Below are 22,152 nucleotides of genomic sequence, written 5' to 3'. Positions count from 1 at the left end.
CAGCACCAGGCCCTTAGGGACGGTGCCCAGGAAGCTCCATCCTCAGTGCTCCCAAGTGCTGCTGGCGTTGGTGAGCCCAGAACCGCTGAACTAAAGAACAAGCTTTCTTTCCCCCTTCAAAATGCAATCTTCAGGTTAACCCGTGTGTCTTATGCTTTTTCATGTACAACAATGTCCTTGATACTAGCAACTAACCTGAACTAATTAATCTGAGCTGACTAATCTGAAATTGCTTCTTTCAACTTTTTTTTTTTGGAAAATTCCAAAATATTGTTTTCGAAGTTTATTTATGATCTGTCTAGGTGGATTTTTTTCTTCAGTTTTGGAGTTTTTCTATTTACACTGTTGGAGTTCCCTGAACTTGGTGGACCTGGAGTTTATCTTGCCCTGTTTTTGGAAAATTCTTAGCCACTATCTGTTTAGAAACTTGAGAGTTCCTTGGACAGCAAGATCAAACCAGTCAGTCCTAAAGGAAATCAACCCTGAATATTCATTGGAGGGACTGAAGCTGAAGCTGTAATACTTGGGCCACCTGATGGGAAGAACTGACTCATCGGGAAAGACCCTGATGCTGGGAAAGATTGAAGGCAGGAGGAGAGGGGGACGACAGAGAATGAGATGGTTGGATGGCGTCACCGACTCGATGGACATGAGTCTGAGCAGACTCCAGTAGATGGTGAAGGACAGGGAGGCCTGGCGTGCTGCCGTCCACGGGTTCGCAGAGAATCGGACACGACAGCGATGAACAACGGTGAAAATCCGTTTAGGTGTTTCCTCTGCTCTTTCACTTTTATTCTAGGAATTCAACTGAACGTGTTAGGTTATAGGATACTGTCCCAAGGATCTTAGATTCTGTGTTACGGTTTTTTTTTCAGCCTTTTATTCTTTTTTTGTGTATCATTTTTTTATGACTTCTCCATCTACCTGCAAGTTCATTAGCTTTCCTCACCTGAGACTAGGCTACTGATAAGCCCGCTAAAAGAACCCTTTCCTATCACTTACCATGGTTACTTTCAAGTCCCGATCTTAGCCTTCCAACATCTGGATTGTTGCTAGTTCTGGTCCTGCTGATTGCTTTATCTGCTGGCAATGATTTGGTTTTGTTTCGCTTTGCTTTTTAAAGTGTGTCAGCTTTGGATGGACTGCTGAAAATTATGCATAAAGAAATAGCAGAGACCACAGTAAGTAGCTTTTATGTTCATAAAACAATCATTTAATACGTGCTTCCAGGAGCGAGGAGGTCGTCTAATCAGGGCTTGAGCTGGGTTTCAAGGTGTTTGTCTTCAATTGTGACTTTCAGCACACCAGGTGGGCAAAGTGCCGCGGGGTTCTTCTCCATGTTCCTGCCCATCTTCTGGTTCCAGTTTCTCTCTCCTGCAGAAACAGGCAGCTGCTGTTGCTGCCTCGTGCTCAGCTCCCTGTGGAATGCAGGATTCTCCGCTGCCCTGGGGCTCGCGTCAGCCTATGAATCTGGGCTTTTACGCAAGGTCTTCAAAGCACTCTTGCCGCTCCTCCCACAGAAGCCCCGCTCTGCCTCGTGGCTGGGGTTTGTCCCGGGTGGGAGACCGTCTCCTGTCTGTCCCGAGCTGCAGTGGGCCATTGTTTGTCCTTGGTTGAGAGGCTGGACTGCTCTTCTGTCCATAGCCTAAGGCTTTTACTAACTGGCAGGAAAGGGTAACGGGGGGAGGAGAGAGAGCTATCTCTGCCTCCCAGAGCCCGAGAGCCCCACAGAGGACCGTCCACAGAGGAGCTCGCCCCGGAGTCCTGCCCCCAGGCACCCCTGCCATCTCCTGGGGAGGGCTGTGGAGAAGGGCCCCCGGCGAGGGGGCTACAGAACTTGCCTAGGTCCCCGGCCCCACTGTTTGTGCCTGACCCCCAGCCCATCCTGGGCCTGCAGCTTCCTTACTGCCAGCCTCTCTTAGCCGCGGTCTGGCAGCCACCTCTCTTCTCCTCTGCCAAGTCTGGCGTGGATCATGCCATCTCACCCCGCCCAATGGGCTCTCCTCTCTGTGCGGCTCAGCTGCAGAGCTGTCCTTCACACAGAGCTCTTCAATGGATTGAGAGGTGCTATGACTTTATAATCAATCTGATTTCGGTGTCGACCATCTGGTGATGTCCATGTGTAGAGTCTTCTCGTGTTGCGGGAAGAGGGTGTTGCTATGATCAGTGCATTCTCTTGGCAAAACTCTATTAGTCTTTGCCCTGCTTCATTCCACATTCCAAGGCCAAATTTGCCTGTTACTCCAGGTGTTTCCTGACTTCCTACTTTTGCATTCCAGTCCCCTATAATGAAAAGGACATCTCTTTTGGGTGGTAGTTCTAAAAGGTCTTGTAGGTCTTCATAGAACTGTTCAACTTCAGTTCTTCAGCATTACCGGTTGGGGCATAGACTTGGATTACTGTGATATTGAATGGTTTGCCTTGGAGACGAACAGAGATCATTCTGTCGTTTTTGAGACTGTATCCAAGTACTGCATTTCGGACTCTTTTGTTCACCATGATGGCTACTCCATTTCTTCTGAGGGATTCCTGCCCACAGTAGTAGATATAATGGTCACCTGAGTTAAATTCACCCATTCCAGTCCATTTTAGTTCGCTGATTCCTAGAATGTTGACATCCACTCTTGCCATCTCGTTTGACCACTTCCAATTTGCCTTGATTCATGGACCTGACATTCCAGGTTCCTATGCAATATTGCTCTTTACAGCATCGGATCTTGCTTCTATCACCAGTCACATCCACAACTGGGTATTGTTTTTGCTTTGGCTCCATCCCTTCGTTCTTTCTGGAGTTATTTCTCCACCGATCTCCAGTAGCATATTGGGCACCTACTGACCTGGGGAGTTCCCCTTTCAGTGTCCTATCATTTTGCCTTTTCATACTGTTCATGGGGTTCTCAAGGCAAGAATACTGAAGTGGTTTGCCATTCCCTTCTCCAGTGGACCACATTCTGTCAGACCTCTCCACCATGACCCACCTGTCTTGGGTTGCCCCACTGGCATGGCTTAGTTTCATTGAGTTAGACAAGGCTGTGGTCCTAGCGTGATTAGATTGACTAGTTTTCTGTGAGTATGGTTTCAGTGTGTCTGCCCTCTGATGCCCTCCTGCAACACCTACCATCTTACTTGGGTTTCTCTTACCTTGGGCATGGGGTATCTCTTCACGGCTGCTCCAGCAAAGCGCAGCCGCTGCTCCTTACCTTGGACAAAGGGTATATCCTCACCGCCGCCCTTCCTGACCTTCAATGTGGGATAGCTCCTCTAGGCCCTCCTGCGCCTGTGCTGCCCCTGGCCTCAGACACGGGGTAGCTCCTCTCAGCTGCCACCCCTGGCCTCGGACTCAGGGTAGCTCCTCTCGGCCGTTCCTGTGCCATCGCAGCCTGGCACTCTCGGCCACTGCCCTTGACCTCGGACACGGGGTGGCTCCTCCCAGCCACCGCCCCTGGCCTTGGACGCGAGGTAGCTCCTCTCGGCCGTTCCTGCACTGTCAGAGCCTGGCACTCTCGGCCGCTGCCCCTGACCTCGGACATGGGGTAACTCCTCTTGGCCGCCACCCTTCGGGCATGGGGTCCTCCCAGCTTCTGCCCCTGACCTCAGACATGAGGTAGCTCCTCTTGGCTGTGCTTAGTGCGCCAGTCACAGCCGCCCACGCTGTGCATTATCACTCTGCTTATTTAACTTCTGTGCAGAGTACATCATACAAAATGCTGGGCTGGAGGAAGCACAAACTGGAATCAAGATTGCCAGGAGAAATATCAATATCCTCAGATATGTAGATGACACCATCCTATGGCAGAAAGTGAAGAGGAACTAAAGAGCCTCTTGATGAAGATGAAAGAGGAGAGTGAAAAAGCTGGCTTAAAACTCAACTTTCAAAAAAAGAAGATCATGGCATCCAGTCCCATCACTTCATGGCATGTGGAGGGGAAACAATGGAATCAGTGAAAGACTTTATTTTCCTGGGCTCCAAAATCACTGCAGACGGTGACTGCAGCCATGAAATCAAAAGACACTTGCTCCCTGGAAGAAAAGCTATGACCAACCTAGACAGCATATTGAAAAGCAGAGACACTACTTTGCCAAAAATGGTCCATCTAGTCAAAGCTCTGGTTTTTCCAGTAGTCATGTATGGACATGAGAGTTGTACCATAAAGAAAGCTGAGCACTGAAGAACTGATGCTTTTGAACTGTAGTGTTGAAGAAGACTCTTGAGAGTCCCTTGGACTGCCACGAGATCCAACCAGTCCATCTTAAAGGAAATCAGTCTTGAATATTCATTGGAAGGACTGATGTTGAAGCTGAAACTCTAATATTTTGGCCACCTGATGTGAAAAACTGACTCATTGGAAAAGACCCTGATGCTGGGAAAGATTGAAGGCAGGAGGAGAAGGGGATGACAGAGGATGAGATGGCTGGATGGCATCACTGACTCGATGGACATGAGTTTGGGTAGATTCCTGGAGTTGGTGATGGACAGCGAGGCCTGGTGTGCTGCAGTCCATGGGGTCACAAAGAGTCGGACACGACTGAGCGACTGAACTGAACTGAACTGATAACATAATAACTTCTATCAGGAGCGATGATGCTCAGGTTTCCTTTTAGATAAAAACACAGGCTCTGAGTCTATAGGGAGAGGGAGAGCACCACGTTCCCTCCCCCCACAGGGCAGTGTGGCTGGGTGGGCAGCGTCCTTCACGGGTCAGACGGGACTGGCTGCTCGCTCTGCTCGGGCTCACGGTGCCTCACGTGGTCAGAACAGATGCCAAGTCTCCACCAAGCTGGCGTCCCCGCAAGGCTTGCTTCAGTTAACGCGTGGAGGCTGGAGATCCATTGCACTTCCGGGCAAGACCTTGTAAGGTCTGGTGCAGGCTCTCCAAACTTGGGGGAGGCTGTCGGCTCCCTCCCTGAGCGGGGGTGCTGTGGGGCCGGCCTGGGACAGACACGGGTCTGGGAGAAACAGGAGACACAGCAGAATCTTGCCTGCCCTGCGTGATCCGGCTGGGTGACCACAGGGACAGGTTTCGGAAACTCAGAAGGCAAGCAAAGATTTCCCTAAAGGGAAGCGGTATAAACTTTTAACTTAGAACCATTCTTCAAGAAGCGTGTTTCGATGGCGCTAAAAACAGGGCCGTTTCAGTCCTCTCTTGCCTTTTGAAGAGAGCGGGCTCCACTTCTCAGAGCATGTGAGAGGCTGCCCTCTCACTTCCGGGCCTCACGTCTGCACCAGCAGTGTGCTGGGAGCACTTCGCATGGGTCCTCCGCTGAGTCCAGCACACACCTGGGAGGAGGAAAAGTCACCAAGAACAGACGGGAGCCCCACGGTTACTCGGCCAGGAAGCGATGGAGCGAGATCGGACGGAAGACTCCTGTATGTGCTTGGTAAATGGAGGCCTCGCAACATAAAGCCCTAACTCCAGACCCACGCCCTGTGTCTGGAAGATGCACTGTCCAGAGCTGCTGGCTTTATGGCGGCACCCCCAGACCTTTGTTACCGTCCACACATGCTGCTCGGGGACAGTGAGCCTCAGGAAACAGGTGAGGAAGACGATGGGTTAGTATTGAGACCCTAACCGGGCGCTGCACGCTGCTTTCCCGCTGCTTTCCCGCTTAGCATTCCCAACATTGCTGCCGGCGAGGTGCTGCCCTGATTTTACAGATGCACAGACTGAGGCTCGGGGGAGATTAAACTTGGCCTTAATACATGCTGTACATACAAGAATTAGATTTCAGCTCAAACGTGCCCTTCAAGTGACCCATGCTCTTCCCCTACGCGACCGTACCAAGAGGTTTCAGAACGGGACTGCAGGCAATGCAAGCCTTTCTGGGGTTGCTGGAAAGATCCGGAGCCTGGCCAGCTGTCCATGAGGAATAAGGCGGTGGGGCACTAAGGAGGAGAACCACGCGAGAGAGAGCTGGAAGGAAGCTGCCTGCTTTCTCACGCTGTCCAAGGCCAGGCCTAGGCCGGAGCAAAGCTGCTTTGTCTCCTTCTCAGGTCTGACCGAAGTCAGAGTGTTCAGGTATTTTAAAGGAGAAATTAGAAATCTAACTGCTTTTCTGGATAAACTGGTGAAGCTTTATTTACCCAGGTGGCTCAGTGCTAAAGAAGCTGCCTGCCAATGTAGGAAATGCAGGTTCCATCCCTGGGTCAGGAAGATCCCCTGGAGGGGGAGATGGCAGCCGCCTCCAGCAGTCTTGCCTGGAGAATTCCATGGACAGAGGAGCCTGGCGGGCTTAGTCCATGGGGTCACAGAGTCACACATGACTTAGCAACTAAACAACAACTAGTTTTCCCACCAATTCTGTTCTCCCTGTCTTTCTGAACACAAGGTCACTCAGCTGGAGAATAAACGTCCAAAAATGGGGGTTCAAATGGATTTTTATCATGGTTACTTTTAACTAAGAATCAAGAAATCATTAGTTTGGACAAAAATCAAACCCTTGCTCAGAGTTTTAGCATCCATAGTCACAAGAGATGTCCGTCAGTTGTTTTTGTATCAATACGTTGTGAGAGCTTCGTCTGGCTTTGGTGTCAGCAAATTGGCCTCATGAGGTCAGGTGGAAAGTGTTCTTGCCTCTTTTCTTTTTTTGGAAGTTTGTGAAGAATTGTTATTAATTTTAAAATGATGCGGTAGAATTCAGTGGTGAAGCCACCTGGCTAGATTTTTCTCTTGGGTACTCTTGTAAATTAATAATTCATTCCCTTCATTTTCCGCAGGTATATTCAGACTTTGTATTCTTGAGTCAGTCTTGCGAATGTTTTTCCAGGAAACTTCCCACTTAATTGAGGTCACCTTATTTGTTGGCATACAGTTGTTCATAATATTTGCTTACAATCCTTTTTTCCCTATAAATCACAAGTAATGTCCTTTCTTGCATTTCCAATCTAATAATTTGAATATTCTCTTTTCCTTGGTCAACCTAGCTAAATTTGTCAATTTGGTTGATTATTATTATTTTTTTTTTTAGCACTTCAAGTTGCTCAGAGAAACCTAGTGGCCACAGAGGTCCCTTTACCCCGGCCTTTATATTATGTGGCTCAGAGGTTAAAGCGTCTGCCTGCAATGCGGGAGACCTGGGTTCAATCCCTGGGTCGGGAAGATCCCCTGGAGAAGGAAATGGCAACCCACTCCAGTATTCTTGCCTGGAGAATCCCATGGACAGAGGAGCCTGGTGGGCTACAGTCCACGGGGTCGCAAAGAGTCGGACACGACTGAGCGACTTCACTTTCATACATCACATACACTAAAACCTCAACAAACTTTTTGTTTTTAATCATAAACATTTCAAAACCTCAAAAAGACCAGTCATGTATTATTTTACTTACACAATTGGCTTTCCTGACGTTTCTCTTACTCTTGGTTTTCCATGTTCTCCCCTGGTATCCTGTATCTTTTTTGTCTGAAAAACTTCCTTTAGTGAGTCTTTCTGAGCAGGCCCCCCACCAACACACCCTCTGTTTTTCCTTCATTTGAGGTGACCTTCCTTCCGCCTTTCTTCCTGAGAGACGCTGTCGCTGTGCGGCATCGCTTCTAATGAGCGATCTGCGCGCACCTGAACCTCTGACCCACGACAAGGACCGCGTTCTGTGGCTGCTCTTGAGGCTTCTTCCGTGCAGCTTTCAGTAGCTTGATCATCACGTGTCTAGAATATGAATTTGGTGTGAGGTGCAGGGTGTCCTGTCTGAAGTTTCCCGAGGTTCTTGAACCCACAGGCTTCCGTGTTTCGCCAGGCTTGGCCAGCTTCGGCCGTTCGTTCTTCACGTGTTTTTCTGTGCACTTTCCCATCTCTCTGGCATGCCTGTGACATCCCGAAGCTCCCGACTTTGTTCTTCTTTCTCAGTGTCTTTTCTCTGTCGTTCAAACCAGACAATTTTGTAGAACTGTTCGCAAGTTCAGCGGCTCCCTCTGTTATCCTTGTTCCGCTACTGAACCCATTCGGCGAGTATGCTGTTTCCTTTTCTGAAGTTTTCAGTTCTGACTTTCAGTTACTTTTCCTTGGTGCTTCTCTTTCTTTGCTGATAATTTCCATCTTTCCACTCAAGAAGCATTATTAGAGCGGCCACTTTCACGTCTTAGTCTGAACATTAAGATTACTAACTAGCGGATCTACACTTTAGATGTTTTCGATGTTAAAGTTTCCATATCTTTTTTATAAAGGTAAACTTAATTAACAAGAGCACTCCACCTCTGAATCATCTTACTAAGTGGGTTTTTACCTCAAACAAGTTTGGCTGAATAAAGGTCGATGGCCAAGGACACCTACACTATGATTGCTATTACATAACTGAACACACGCTTAGAGTATAAATAATTTCTAAAACCACAGAGGCCAAACCACAGTGGAAAATTCAGCTACTCTGGAGAGATATAGCAAAATTATCTTCTGCAAAGTTTCCTATTCAGGTCTGCATTCGAAGGTGGCCTATATTTCTAATGCTTCTTAAAGTCCGCACAGGTAAAGAGCTAGTTTCTGTACATTTTGGAAAGAGTTTGCCTCTCTGGCTCTGGATTCAATATGACAGGCAGGCTTTAAATACTAATGAGATGTTTAAAATATCTACAAGACTATAGATTTCACTTCTTTTTCAATACACAAACATAGACTTCTGAGAATTTTGAAGATTTTTTTTTTTTTATCAACTCATTTTTTGAGAATTACTTAGGCTGAGGAGTGGCCATCACTGGTAAAAACGACCTGATACATTAGAGATACCTCCCTCCTTGCCTTTCGTACTCTAGTAACCTCAGGACTGGAGCAGGGATATCTGCTGGAAGCCAGCCGCTTAGGAGATTAATGTGTCCACCCCACAGCAGCTGAGGACATTTCTTCCCAAGAAGCTTCCGTGGCCAGTGTTAGTGGTGGTCACAGCTGACACACGAACCGCAGCCGACCACCCGCTCCCGAGAAGAGGCCAGCGGCCAGCAGCACAGTGAGCACAGCTCTTCCACTGCGGGGAGCACTGGTCCCGCGCGCTCGCCGCCCCCCAACATCCAGCCGGTCCTCCCAGCCCTCGCCCTCCCTGCCCTGCCCCTTCCCTCTCCTCTTCACACCTCCTGACCTGCTTCTCTTTTCACCTTTTCCCTCATCTTTCCCCTGCTCCCCCCTTACTTGACCATAATGAATCAACTGGATATGTATTTCTCTGTTCTTAGAAAGTTGGCCATTTTACAGACTTTTAAATTTTGCAAAATAATGTTTGCAAATAAGCAGAAATAATGTTTGCTTAAACACTCTATTTCCAAATTTTCTGCATTCTCTATTTGCTCAGAAAAAAAAAATCTTTTTAAAAGTTCTCTGCTGTTTCTGAGGAGATCCACTGCCAAATATTTTTATAAGCCCATGGCTTATAAAGTTGTTTTTACCTTTTTCAAAGAAATGGAAATAGCGGCAGATAAATACCACCTCCTGCTCCAGTGGTAAGACTTCAAAATGCACACTGGGTAAGTGACCTAGTTTGACTGGTTGCTGCTACTAGGCATATCACATAGACGACGCCTCTTAATACTAGACACGAACAGAAAAACGTGACTCAGTTTCAGGTGGGTGGGTTTTTTAGGGAGAAGTTTGCTGTTAGCACACTGAGCTCAGTAACTCTTCTCAGTAACTCTGAGCAAGGCTCACCAGGCAACAGTGTGCCCCTCTGATGTGTCCTCAGAGCACGTCGGCTGACGGCAGAGATGTCCCCTCTGCCTTCTTTACACAGCGTGGCTTTCCTGTGCCAGGTGGCTATGCCTTCCGGGCAGCATGCTGACCCCAACAACAGCGGTGCTCAGTCCAGCAGCTCCCCACAAGGCAGGTGTTGAAGGAAAATTGTTCAAATTTCAGAACTTGATTATATATTATGGGGGGTGGGCGAAGCGGTTTTCCACTGCCCCCTCCTCAGCCCACTGATAGAGTACAACCAAATACAATTACTGAAGCTTCCACTCATGAAAGACATTTCAGAACCGTCACAGAGGTCAGAGGGTTAGCATTCATCTTCCCGTAGAAACATGTGTCCAGAGGTGTAGAGAGCAAGGAACCAAGCTCCAAAAGTCTCCTCACTGCCCAACCCTCTGTTTCAACTCTGCTTCCTGCTCTGAGTCTTTGCAGCACACGCTCCAGACCACCTTCTGAACTCATCACACTTTGGACGTTTCACGGTTTCTTGAACAATCACAGACAGCTATACAAGGTTGCCACCTACACTATATTTAAATTCCAGTAGAGGAATCCAAATTGTGAGAAATCCCAGCGCATAGCGCAGTGCATGACAACGTCGACAAAGTGGAAGTGAGCGCGCCCTGAGCCATTCTGCGACACTGCCCCGGAACAAGCGGCCTGGCAATAGAGAGGGCTGAATCAGGACACGCTGCTGACTAACAGAGGCGAGCAGGGGTGCCATTCGCTGCAGGCTCGTCCAGCGGAAGCTCACAGAGGCCCCTCTAGCAACAGTTCCAGTGACTCTGTCCACTCAGGGGCACAGCTCCCTGTTCATACGCTTTTCCCGAATCCCCACCTCACTTTACCGCCATGGGGGATCTAAAAGACATAGAACGACATAAAGTAAAAATCATAATAGGTAGTTCTTGGATTTGTAACAGGTGCAGAGGCGTTAGCAGTAACAGAACAAAAACCAGGGAGGAGGGAGTAAACCTAACAGGAGAGCCATCTCAGGGGAGATGCTTTAGGATAAACCCGACAGAGGTGCTTGTACGTTAGGAAGGACATTGAAACTGCTGGCAGGGATGTCAAATGGTGCAGCTGCTTGGAATGCAGTTTGGCAGTTCCTCAAAATACTACGCATGGGCTTATTATATGACTCAGAAACCCCACTTCCATGTATGTCCTCAGGAGAAAACACACGTCCTCACATGAACTTGTGTGTGAGCAACCACTTGAGAAAATAACTTTCAAAAGATACTGACACTACACAGGAAGGTTGCTAAGACAGTAGATCCTAAGAGTAATTCTGCATCACAGGAAGAATTATTTTTCTTTTTATTGTATCTATATGAGAGGATGGATGTTTCCTAAACCTACTGCGGTAATCATTATTCTATGATACATGACGTAAATCAAACCATCATGCTGGACTGATCACCTGAGACTCAGATAGTGACGTGTGTGGAAAAGACGCCCACATACACAGCGAGCAAACAAGCAATCAAATTATTACACTAGCAGAGAATCACTCGATGCAAGAGAAAGCAGTAAAGAACACAAAACCAAAAAGCTCATGACATATAAAAGCGTAAAAAGGGCAACTTGCAGCCATAAATCAAATTATATCAATAATAACACTAAATGTGAACGGATTAAATAATGCAAGCAAAAGTTAGACGCTATTTAGATTCAGAGATACAAACAGGCTGAAAGGAAAAGTTATACCGTGCAAACAGCTACCACAAGAACAAGAAAGTTTATACGGTGTCAGGCAAAATGATTTTAAAACAAAGAAAGACAAAGCGCTAGAGATGAAGGGCATCTTATGGTGAAAGGGCCATCCACTCAGGAAGATGCAACAATCACCTAACAGAAGAATTCGGCTCACAGGCGTTCTGGACCGAAAGAGAGAACTGAAGGAGGAAGCAGATAGTTAAACGGTAATAGTTGGAGACTTCAATACCCTGTTTCCAGTAATGGACAGAAAACCTAAGATCAAGGGAACAGAAAACCTGAACAGCACCATTAACCAACCAGGCCTAAAAGATGCCCGCAGAACCGCAGCAGAGGACACCTTCCTACGGGAGCACAGGCCACGCTCCAAACGCGAACCCAAACCACAGTGCAGGATTCCGCGTCCACCCGAGCGGCTGCGTTCAGACAGAGGCACTGGCAAGCGCTGGGGAGGAGGTGGAGAAACTGCTGGCAGGGATGTCAAATGGTGCAGCTGCTTGGAATGCAGTTTAGCAGTTCCTCAAAATACTACGCATGGGCTTATTATATGACTCAGAAACTCCACTTCCATGTATGTCCTCAGGAGAAAACATGCGTCCTCACATAAACTTGTGTGTGACTAGTGTGTGAATACTCCTAGCAGTATTATTCCTAACAGCAACAAGTGGGAACAACTCAAATGTCCATCAACTTACAAACTAACATATCAGACATGGTATATCCATATATCCATACAGCAGAATATTATTTCACAATAAAAAGGTAGGTAGATGCTACCACACAGATAAACCTTGAGAATATTATGCTGAGTGAAATCAGTCACACACACACACACACAATTAATATAACATATTGTTTAATTCCACTTATTTAAAAAAAAAAGGCCCAGGGTAGGCAACTCTAGAGAGACAGGAAGTGGCTGTCTTGGGGGAAGGTTGGAGGGGTGCGTAAAATGGCAAATGGCTGCCAGTGGGTATGAGGTTCTTTTTGGTGGAGATGGAAATGTTTCCGAACTGATTCTGGTGGTGGTGGTGGCACAACTCTGTGAGTAGACGGGTGACTTGCTCGGTGTGCAAGCGTCCTGATAAGCTGTTCAGGTAACTCCGGGGAAGGGCCAGGACCCGCATTAAGGCGTGTTCTGGCCTGAGGCGCACACCCCACCCTTTCTCTGGCCCAAAGTTTGTCTCAGCTATTCCAGCTCACTGCTTGCCAGCTTCTTCTTGGCTGAGTTATGCCAGTGACTGGGCATCGGACTGTAGGCTTCAGAGAAAATATTTTTGTATTTTGCACGGTTAGGGCTCTCTGAACAATTTTTACTGGGACCTTGGACAAAGTGCCTTAGAAGTTAATGCATAGAGTGCCTTTCTTGTGGTCTGTGCTTATATTTCAAAAGAGTTTGAGACCCAGGAGCCATGAAGATATTTCAGGGGTCTCTCCTCCAGGAGACATTTAATTACATTCCAAAGAACAAGAACCCAGGAGTCTTTCCCCCTTTCTTCCTGAGAATTTATTTATATTGAGAGAATCAAATTCCTTTCCATCTCTCAGGGGAGAGGTCCATGTTCATAAAGCCTGCAGATCCTTATTTGGGGGGCTTCTCACCTACAACTCCCAAGTGGCAAAAAGGAATTGGAGAGTTCTTCAGGTTGTCCCCTAAAGATTGAGAAAAAGAGAATAGGTTCCTGAGGAGGCAGGAAGCAGTGGCTTGGGAAAAACAGAGAGAAAAGCACGTCCTTCGCCACCTGATCTCAGAGATGACGGAGAAGAACAGGACTTTCCCACGCGTCCTTGATGGGTGTCTCCTGGCCTTTCTGGTATTCCAGGCTGTAAATCTGCATCAGTGTATTTGTTCCAATTAGTTTTGCTAAGTAGGCATTCAATTTAAAAAACGAGGCTTACATTTAGTTATTCAAAAGCAAGCAATTATGATATTGGAAAGTTTGTAAGATTAATTACAGTTGACACAGTCATTTGGTTTCCTTCACCTATTATTAAGCTTTTTCTTGCTAAAATTATTTCATGATATTCTAATTATGAATCTGATGTATTTGAGATTTGCTTGGCTCTTTGTACTGTTGCCATTTTATTGGCATTTGATTATTGGAATGATGCCATATTTTACCTTTTATTTGCTTAAAAAAAAAAAAGCAGAGGTACGTTTCTGCACATTTAAAAAGTTGGTGTGAATTAAACTGAACCTATATCCTTTTTAAGAAAGGGAGCCAAAGACGCAATGCTGCAAAAATCTGGGCAGCTGTCTACCTTCTCCTTGGAAAAACTTAAGGGCAGTTCGGTCCTAAGAGTTTAAAGGGTCAATAAAGCTTCTGAAAACAACAAAAAATATATATATATATAATACTAGTAGAATCAGGCAGGAAAACTCCACAGACTACTTTAAAAGAGAGAAAAGAATATACCTTTGGTTTAGTGCCATGGGCTTCCCTGGTGGCTCAGCTGGTAAAGAATCCGCCTGCAATGTGGGAGACCTGGGTTCGATCCCTGAGTTGGGAAGAGCCCCTGGAGAAGGGAATGCATACCCACTCCAGTATTCTGGCCTGCAGAATCCCACAGACTGTATAGTCCATGGTGTTGCAAAGAGTCGGACACGACTGAGCAACTTGTGCTTCGCTTTGCCTACAATACAGCCCCCAAAACGGGTTCGGTGACAGCAACTTGGCCCTCACCACACCGCCGCAGGGTGGGGAGAGCTAGGATAAAGGAAACAAAGCTGGTAACTGCCCTCAGAAATAATCGGTCCCTGCCCAGGAAACCCACGTGTACTTTCAGGACAACACAAACGAGCGTGGGTGTGGGAAGACTAGCGAGGCGCGTGCACCCCTGCCCGGGCCACCGCAGAGTCCCACCTAGGCCCCTAGAGAGAGTCCAGCCAGACCTCCAGCGCAGCTTTACTGCCGGAGCCCCGCAGCGAGCCGCCCCACTCCTGCCTGCACAACCCGCTCTCTGAAGTACACCCCGGTTCTGCTGGCGCGTAGAAGCCGTGCATTCCGCACGTCTTGTCTGCAAGGCTGAGGCCCCACTCTGCAACTTGGACAGGCTTGCCTGTAAGAGGGGAATGTGCCGTTTCCCCCAAGCTGCTGGGTGCAGCACACAGAGGAACGGGTGTCTCTGGTGGAAGGACACAGCAGAGAGAAAGAGTGCCTGCCTCGCGGAGCTTACGTCTCCTGGGAGAAGCCTCTATGAGAACTGAGAAGGCTGCGGTCACAAGCAACTGCTACTATGAATGGCAGCTATTTTAGCAACAGTTCCCAACGCACATTATTTTAAGAGGCGGGGTAAGAACAAACGAGAATGCATCTGCTGTTCCTTAAATTTCTCTGATATGTACTGAACAGTCTTGCTGGCCGAGAGAGGGTTCTTTATAAAGTTTAATGCAAGCTTAATACAATCTGATTTCTAATAAAGGCAATTCAGTGTACAAGGGGCAGTTTTTTCTCCAGTGGTGCTGAATAACTGAGCAGCCGGACGTCAACAGGTAAATCTAGCCACAGATCTTACACCTTACATAAAAATAAGCTCAAAAGGTATCACAGAGCTACATGTAAATCACAGTATCTCAAATCGTGTAAAGGAAAACAGGAGAAAATCTAGATGAACGCTGAGTTTGGTGATGAGTTTTTAGATATAAAACCAAAAGTACAACCCATTCAAATAAAAGAAAAATCTCATAATCTGAACTTAATTCAAACTTAACACATCTTTTCTGAGCAAGACTGATAAAATAAAATGGCAAGCCACGAGTGGGGAGAAAATATTTGCAAAATACCTGATAAAGGACTTGAATCCAAAAACGTCCAATCTGGTCACTCAAGGGCCACTTTTTACAGACTGCGGTGGCCCCTTGTGCTCTAAGCACCCAGGGTGGTGACCAGCTGAGTTCTCAGCAGTGCTTCTGGCTGAGCCCCCAATCCCTGCCCTGCATGCAGAGAAGTGCCTTCAGCCCCCGGCAGTCCAGCAGGTCCCTAGTGGGGTCTGGTCAATAGGAAATGCTGTGGGTGCTGCAGCGTAGACAGTGGGTGCTGGACAGCTGGGCCCCACGCTTGCCAGCAACCCCCGAGGCACTGAGCCGAGACAGGGGAGCCAGCAGCCACCCAGGAGCGGACCCACTACAGGGTGCCTGGAAGCCAGGCTGACCTGCCCCACGGGAGACGGCCACGCAGGGCCGCAGTCAACTTAACATCAGCGAAAAACCAACCTGCGATGGGTTTAGACACAAGATACGCCAGCACCGACTCACTGTCTCATCCGTTAGGAGGGCTGAGTCACAGAACACACAAGTGCTCAGCGGATCCGGGCACAGCACAGAATCGGCTGACACATGGTCAGGCGGGGCATTCTCCACTCACAAGGACCCCAAGCGCAGGTCGGAGAGGAGCGCCTGTGCGGCCACCCGCCACGCTCTCACCTTCGTCCAGCGGGCTGCGGAGCTTACCACCACGAAGTCTGGACGCCCGCCCAGGGCGGAGGGCAGGAGGCCTGCCACCCGGGGCTCCGCGTGGGAGCGGGCAGCGCCAGGCGCTGGGGGCGGGCGTCCGGGTCGGGGGTGCTGCGGAGGCACCCGGGGCCCCCTCTCTACCCGCCTCCCTAGGCTCCTGCCTGTCTTTTGCCCCTGATTCTCCCCCCTGGGTCTGTCTAAGAAACTGCATCTCTGTCTAAGCTGGGGAGAGACTGAGTCTGCAGCTTGTAACCAGGACGCGCAGCACCCAACGACAGAGGCCACGGCGGCGGCGGAAGCCCCTGCAGCAGGCTGGAGCCGCAGAGGCGCTGCGCTCGCCCCGCCCACGGACGCGCGGACCTGCGGCCCCGGCTGAGCGCCGCACGCCCGCTGCCCGCAGGCTGGCGCGGACCCGGGAGGGGACAGGCGCCAGCGGGCGCGGCAGACCCCGTCACAGGGCCTCAGGACCCGGGTCTCACGGGGAAGCTCGCAGTGCGCCTCGGCGGTCTGAGCTACCGAATCTGCTCACGTTTCAGACGCCGACGCACTTTCAAGGACCAGGGCTACCTGGTAACAGATTTAAACTTTTTCCACCTCCACTGTTTTCGATAAGACTCCTAGCCTGCGGACTAGGGCAGGGCCTTGTTTAGGCCTGTAACATTTGGGATTACCTTTTTAGCGAAGGGACACCGAAATTACTTATGCAAAAATAGCTATAAATATACATACTCTGAATAGAAACAAAATCACAGCAAATTACAAAACAACAATCTGCTGAATACCACAAACATCACAAAATATAGGAAAATATTTTCACTGACTGCTTGATGTATTTTCACAACACATCTTTCCTACATTGCTTTAACGGCAAACTTGCTGATATCAACTCTTCATATCAGAATGACTTTTAAAAATATCTCTCTATGGAGATGATAGAATAATTTTACTCTAGAATGACTGATCAAAGTGTTTTTCAACTACTGATGGATCTTAAGAGTTTCATTGATCGATGAATCAATTCATCTTGGAAATGACAGGCGTGTTGTTTGACAGCTGCCATCTTTTGGAAACCGTTTTCAAGTTCTTTTTAAACATATGAGTTTGCAGTTTATAGCATTTCAGGTTTTTTAGTGACTAAGAGTCGGACACGACTGAGCAGCCTCACTTTCTTTTTTCACTTTCATGCATTGGAGAAGGCAATGGCCACTCACTCTAGCGCTCTTGAATCCCAGGGATGGCAGAGCCTGGTGGGCTGCCGTCTATGGGTTCGCACAGAGTTGGACACGACTGAAGCGACTTAGCAGCAGCCACATTTTAGTAACATGAATGCTCTCAGCTGTATTCATTCACCAGTTTTTCATTAATGGTCTTGTCGTAAACGGCGCATCACAGTGTCCTGTGGTCCTCAATAATGTCAGATCAGTAGTAAATCTAAATAGCTTTGGTGTGTTTGTGATTCACTCCTCTTCATTAATCAGATTATCAAACAATACAATAGCCTAGTGATTTACTTGTATTCAAAATCTAACTCATGAATTACCACTTTGGTATAATCTGAAAAAGTATTTTGTTACAGGAAGTACCTTGTAATGGCAAGATAACTTCTGATGCTTCATCCTCAGGTTCACCACGCAGACCTTAGCAGCAGGACGGAACAAAGAGGCTCGCCCTGTATTTAAGCTCGAACCCCAGCCCTGGACAGCTCAGCTTGTACTGCACTAGGAGCTGATAGCTTTCCACCCTGTCATTCTCTTGGGAAAGGAATCACAGTGCATTTGGGGTGTCCCAGTGCTATCTGATGCGCATCTTCATGGCACACCGTGGCTTTGCAGTCGCTCCAAGGCTCCACAGTTAAGCCCACGTCGGGGTACCACAGACAGGGACCTGAGGAAAGGGCATACCGTGAACACGCCCCCCTGGAGTAGCTCAGGGGGTGGGAGTGACCTCTAAACCAGGCCAGGGATGAGGCATGGAAATTCATCTGCCGTCACCCAAGATCCTCTCTCTTCTCCTCTCCCTCAACACCCAAGTTCAACCCCTTTACCTTCCTAGTTAACAAACACTATTTCGTATTTACTGAGTACTTGCGATTTGCCAAGAATGCTGCTGAGCACTCTGCAAGTGTTACCCTCCTTACACAACAGCCGGCCTCTGAGGTCAGGAGGCAGGCGTTCACCCCGCGTGCAGGTGAGCAGACTGAGGAAACCGGTGGCCAGCAACCGGCCCGCCAGCACTCAGCTGGGAAGCAGGCGCCCAGGGTCCGGGCCTGCGCAGTGGCTTCAACAGGAGGTGCCTCCCCCCACCCCCCACCTCCCCCCCCCAAGCCGGCGCCGCCGCCCCCGGCATCGTGGACGCGCACGCAGCCTTGCCAGGGACACACTCCTTCTCAGGGGGGGCCTTCTGCTCACTCTGAGTCTGGCCATCCTGAGCAGACCCCATCAGCCCGCCAGTTTCCCAGAAGCCAAGATCATCTCAAGCTCCATCCTTCTGGCGGTCCCGCGGGACGCTGTCTCGGGGGCCCAGGAGCAGGACGCCCCTGTGGCAGCCCTCGGCATGCAGCCGCACAGACGTGTTTCCCAGGCTCCGTCACAGACTACAGAGACCTGTGCATGCCTGGCACAGCGCCTGGCACCCGGGACCGTCAGTATCTGTAGGAATACTGGTTTATTTCCCCCGCAACAGGGCGTGCAGGGAGTAAACACTGGCATGCTGAGCCAACACTGACTTCCGCTAACTGGGCCGTGAGACAGGAGAAAGGGGAGGAGTGGGCCAGGTGTGTGTGATGGGGAAGGGGAGTCGGGGAAGGTGGTGCTCCCAGCCAGAGCACCACCCCGCCAGGGCTGCGGGAGCCCCTGCCATCAAGGCCCAACACCAGGCTCAGCATGGCAGGTGCAGCACAGCACTCGCCCTACCGAGACTCACAGCTACAGTCGGATAAAAACATTTGCACCACATGGACTGAGAGGAGGGAGATAGTAAATGCTTCAAGTGCAAAGGGTACTCTTCATGAAAACATCCCATTTCACAAGAGCTACCACTCAGTTTTACAAACTACTTAAAAGAAAGGTTAGTACCCACATCTAAGAGCTGACTGATAAAACAAACTGGTTTGGCACCAGTGTTTGAAAATTAACACTGACAGGAAAAATAACTTCAGCATCATATCTGAAGATTTCATAAACTGCCAAAACAATGAGCTCCGGTTAAACTATCAGAAATGAGCCCCGTAGGCGAGGTGGGGTCCCGCCTCTGCCATCCTGATGCTCCTCCCGGCCCTCTTCCTCTCCACCTGCCCTGAGCTGCAGGCCGGGAGCCCCAGCCCTTTCTCCTTCCCGTTTCTGGGGAAGCAGCCTGGCTTTTTCCAGCGCCACCATCTGCAGAGGCAAAGCCGTGGCAAGGGCACCGCGTGCTCCACGAGGTGGGGCGGGCCCCCGGGTCCTTCTCCCTCTGCCGGGAGCAGCGCACACTGCCCCGGGGGCGTGGGACAGAGACACCAGGCCCGCTCACACCTGCCCGTGGGAGCTATTTCCTACAGGCAGAAGGTTCCTTTTCTCAACCAGGGTGGAAAGTCCATGTTCAAAATCCGTCTTGCCTCTTAACTGCAGTCATTGCTGTCACTTCCAGCATGCAGTCGGGCAATTTCATTCTCACTCCTTTAAAGTGATCTCGGAGGAGCCTTTTCTCCACACTAATCCCATGTGGCCGCGGCCTGGCTCCACTCACGCAGCCACTCACGTGTCTGAACAGAAGCGCGCTTCTGCCAACGCCTCCCGCCTCAGCCGCAGCCCCCTGGAGGGACACGCCCATCCTGCCTCCTGCTTGGTGGTCGCCTCTGCTACATGTGAAGAGAGCTCTTTGTCTTTTAGGCTACTCATCGTTTTGTGGGAGTTTTCCCATCATTCAGCCGAATGATTTGACCCAACAAGCTTTTAATCAAAAATCACTGACTGTTCCTTTTCCACAGCAGTTTTTTAGGTACAAACGGTCTCAAATCTCCAATCAGGTTTTTACAATTTCTTTGTTCTTTGAATTGTGTCCCCTGAGAGGAGCCATTCTGTTGGTTCATCTCAGCCTCTGTCCCACACTGCTCACTTCCTCCCTGCCAGGGACCCGGGGCCAGTGTGGGTGGCCCGTGGAGATGCTGCCCTCCCTCTCTCTGCACTGCTTCCCCAGACAGGCCCCTTCCTACAACGGCAGCCGGCAATGCACACGTGTCAGGAGGTGTGGTGGATGGAGGTGCAGGGACAGAGGCCAGGTGGGGTCCCAGCAAGCGCCAGGCCAGACCCCGCAGGGTGAGCGCTGCCCCACAGGGCGCACACTCTCCAGCAAGCGCTGTCCTCCAGGCCTGTTCTCCTGGCACGGCCAGCGGGCGGTCAGTCCAGCTACCTCGAGCCCTGCTTCTCTTCTGCCAGTGTCCACGCTGAGCCACAGACAGAACGGCTGTCTAATTCCTTCGAGAGCACCCTGGAGGCGGGAGGGGCAGCCAGGGCCCACTATCCAGGAGACCACCTCTACCGAACACGAGCCCACTCCTCAGACGTGAGGCTGGCAGCCCCTGCAGGTCTGGGGGAAGGACAGCTGCCCCAAACACCGTGCGGAGCTGTCCTCGGGCAGCAGCTGCCGGCCACACACTGCCCGCTCTGCCCCTGCTCCGAGCCAGGAGAGCCTGCTCCTGCCGCCCTGGCTCGTACTGGGCACGGTCTGTAGACTCAGCGCTGCTCCAGGGACCACAGGGGCCCACTGGTTAGCAGGCCAGCTCCCGCGGAGCTTGCAGACCCCTACTCAGCACAGTCCAGGCAGCACTGAGTAGGCGCCCACTCAGCACAGTCCAGGCAGCACTGAGTAGGGACCCAGGGCAAACGGGACAGTGACAGGGCAGCAGGGAAAACGGCCTCCCCTCCAGGTGGGAGCTTCTCTGAGACCAAGACACAGACGAGGCAGCCAGGCAGGGCTCCGGGAGGAGGAGGTAAGGACACCCCGAAGCAGGACCACCTGGCAGCCGGCAGCGGCACGCAGGCTCGAGCGGCAGGTGCCGGCGCGCACCAGGGCGAGAACAGGGCAAAGCGGCCAGAGGCAGGAGGGGGCCAGGTCGGGACAAGGGCAACGCGGGGATGGGGGCGCCCGGCCACTGTCACTGCAGAGCGTGAAGCGTGAGCTCGCACCTTCATCACCATCACTGAAGCAAGACTTTTACTGACACCTGACAAAAACACATCTGAAACTCCACTGCAGAATGCAGGTGGTACGGTACAAGTGCCACTTCCTGGCTTAGTATTTCCGTGCGTATTTCTTGCTGTCTAGTCACCACGTCAGGCCCAACCATCCTGCGACCCTGTGGACTGTAGCCCACCAGGCTCCTCTATCCATGCATTCTCCTATGTATTTCTTAACAAAGAGAAAATGCTAACCACAAGCAAAACTTTCTAATCAAGGAACACACGTGGAAACAGCTTTCTCAGAGCGGAGTTTGAAGCTACTAAATCCACCGGCTCAGACGCACGCAGCACGCGATGACAGTCTCCAGTCTAACCTTTCTCCCCGTCCCCCCAGAAGACCAGACTCTAGGGGCGACAGGAAAATGACAAATTTCACATGCTACTATCCAAGTTTCCCACAAGATTAAAGAGCCACACCCTAATGATCATTCCACTGAAATGATTTTAAACCACTTCACAGAAATCTACCTATCAAACAATACAAAAAATAAATCACATATCTGACAGATTCCAGAGGGCCAAAACAGAATTACCACCTCTATAGAAAGTGACTGTTTACAGAGACGACACCAGGGGACACACTCTGTGACAGCACACTGGGGGCTTCTAACAGCAGACTGCACCTTCACGCGGCGCTGCTCCCTCACACGGACCGTGGTGAGCCATGACTGACCGAGATCGGCGCCCACAGCTGGGGGCTGACAGAGGGGTGCCCAGGCCGCCCTGGCCCACATTCTGCCTTGCTTCCTCTTGGGGTTCATGGCCCAGCTTCACTGAAATTTTATAAAATCAGATTCTAATGTCATATAACCTAAATATTTACATTATCATCTCCCTTCACATTTCAGAGCCCAGTAAGCATTTGTGTAGTCTGCAGACTCGTTCGAAATGAAAACCTGGTATACAAACCACAAAAGTCTGTTCACTTCTTGAGATCAATGAGTCAGTTCTAATTTGCTCCTTTTATTAACAAAGGCGACTCTTAACAAAAAGTTGTAATTGAAATTAAAAAGTACAGAATTTAACCATTGGTCACAGCTGTGCTTACGAACAAGCACGCCTCACCTCCCGCAGCTCTTTTTAACACTCAGGACCATGGTGTCG

Source organism: Ovis aries, chromosome 8 (genome assembly GCF_016772045.2).
Source record: "Ovis aries strain OAR_USU_Benz2616 breed Rambouillet chromosome 8, ARS-UI_Ramb_v3.0, whole genome shotgun sequence".
NCBI lineage: Eukaryota > Metazoa > Chordata > Mammalia > Artiodactyla > Bovidae > Ovis > Ovis aries.
Note: the sequence above shows the minus strand (reverse complement) of the source record.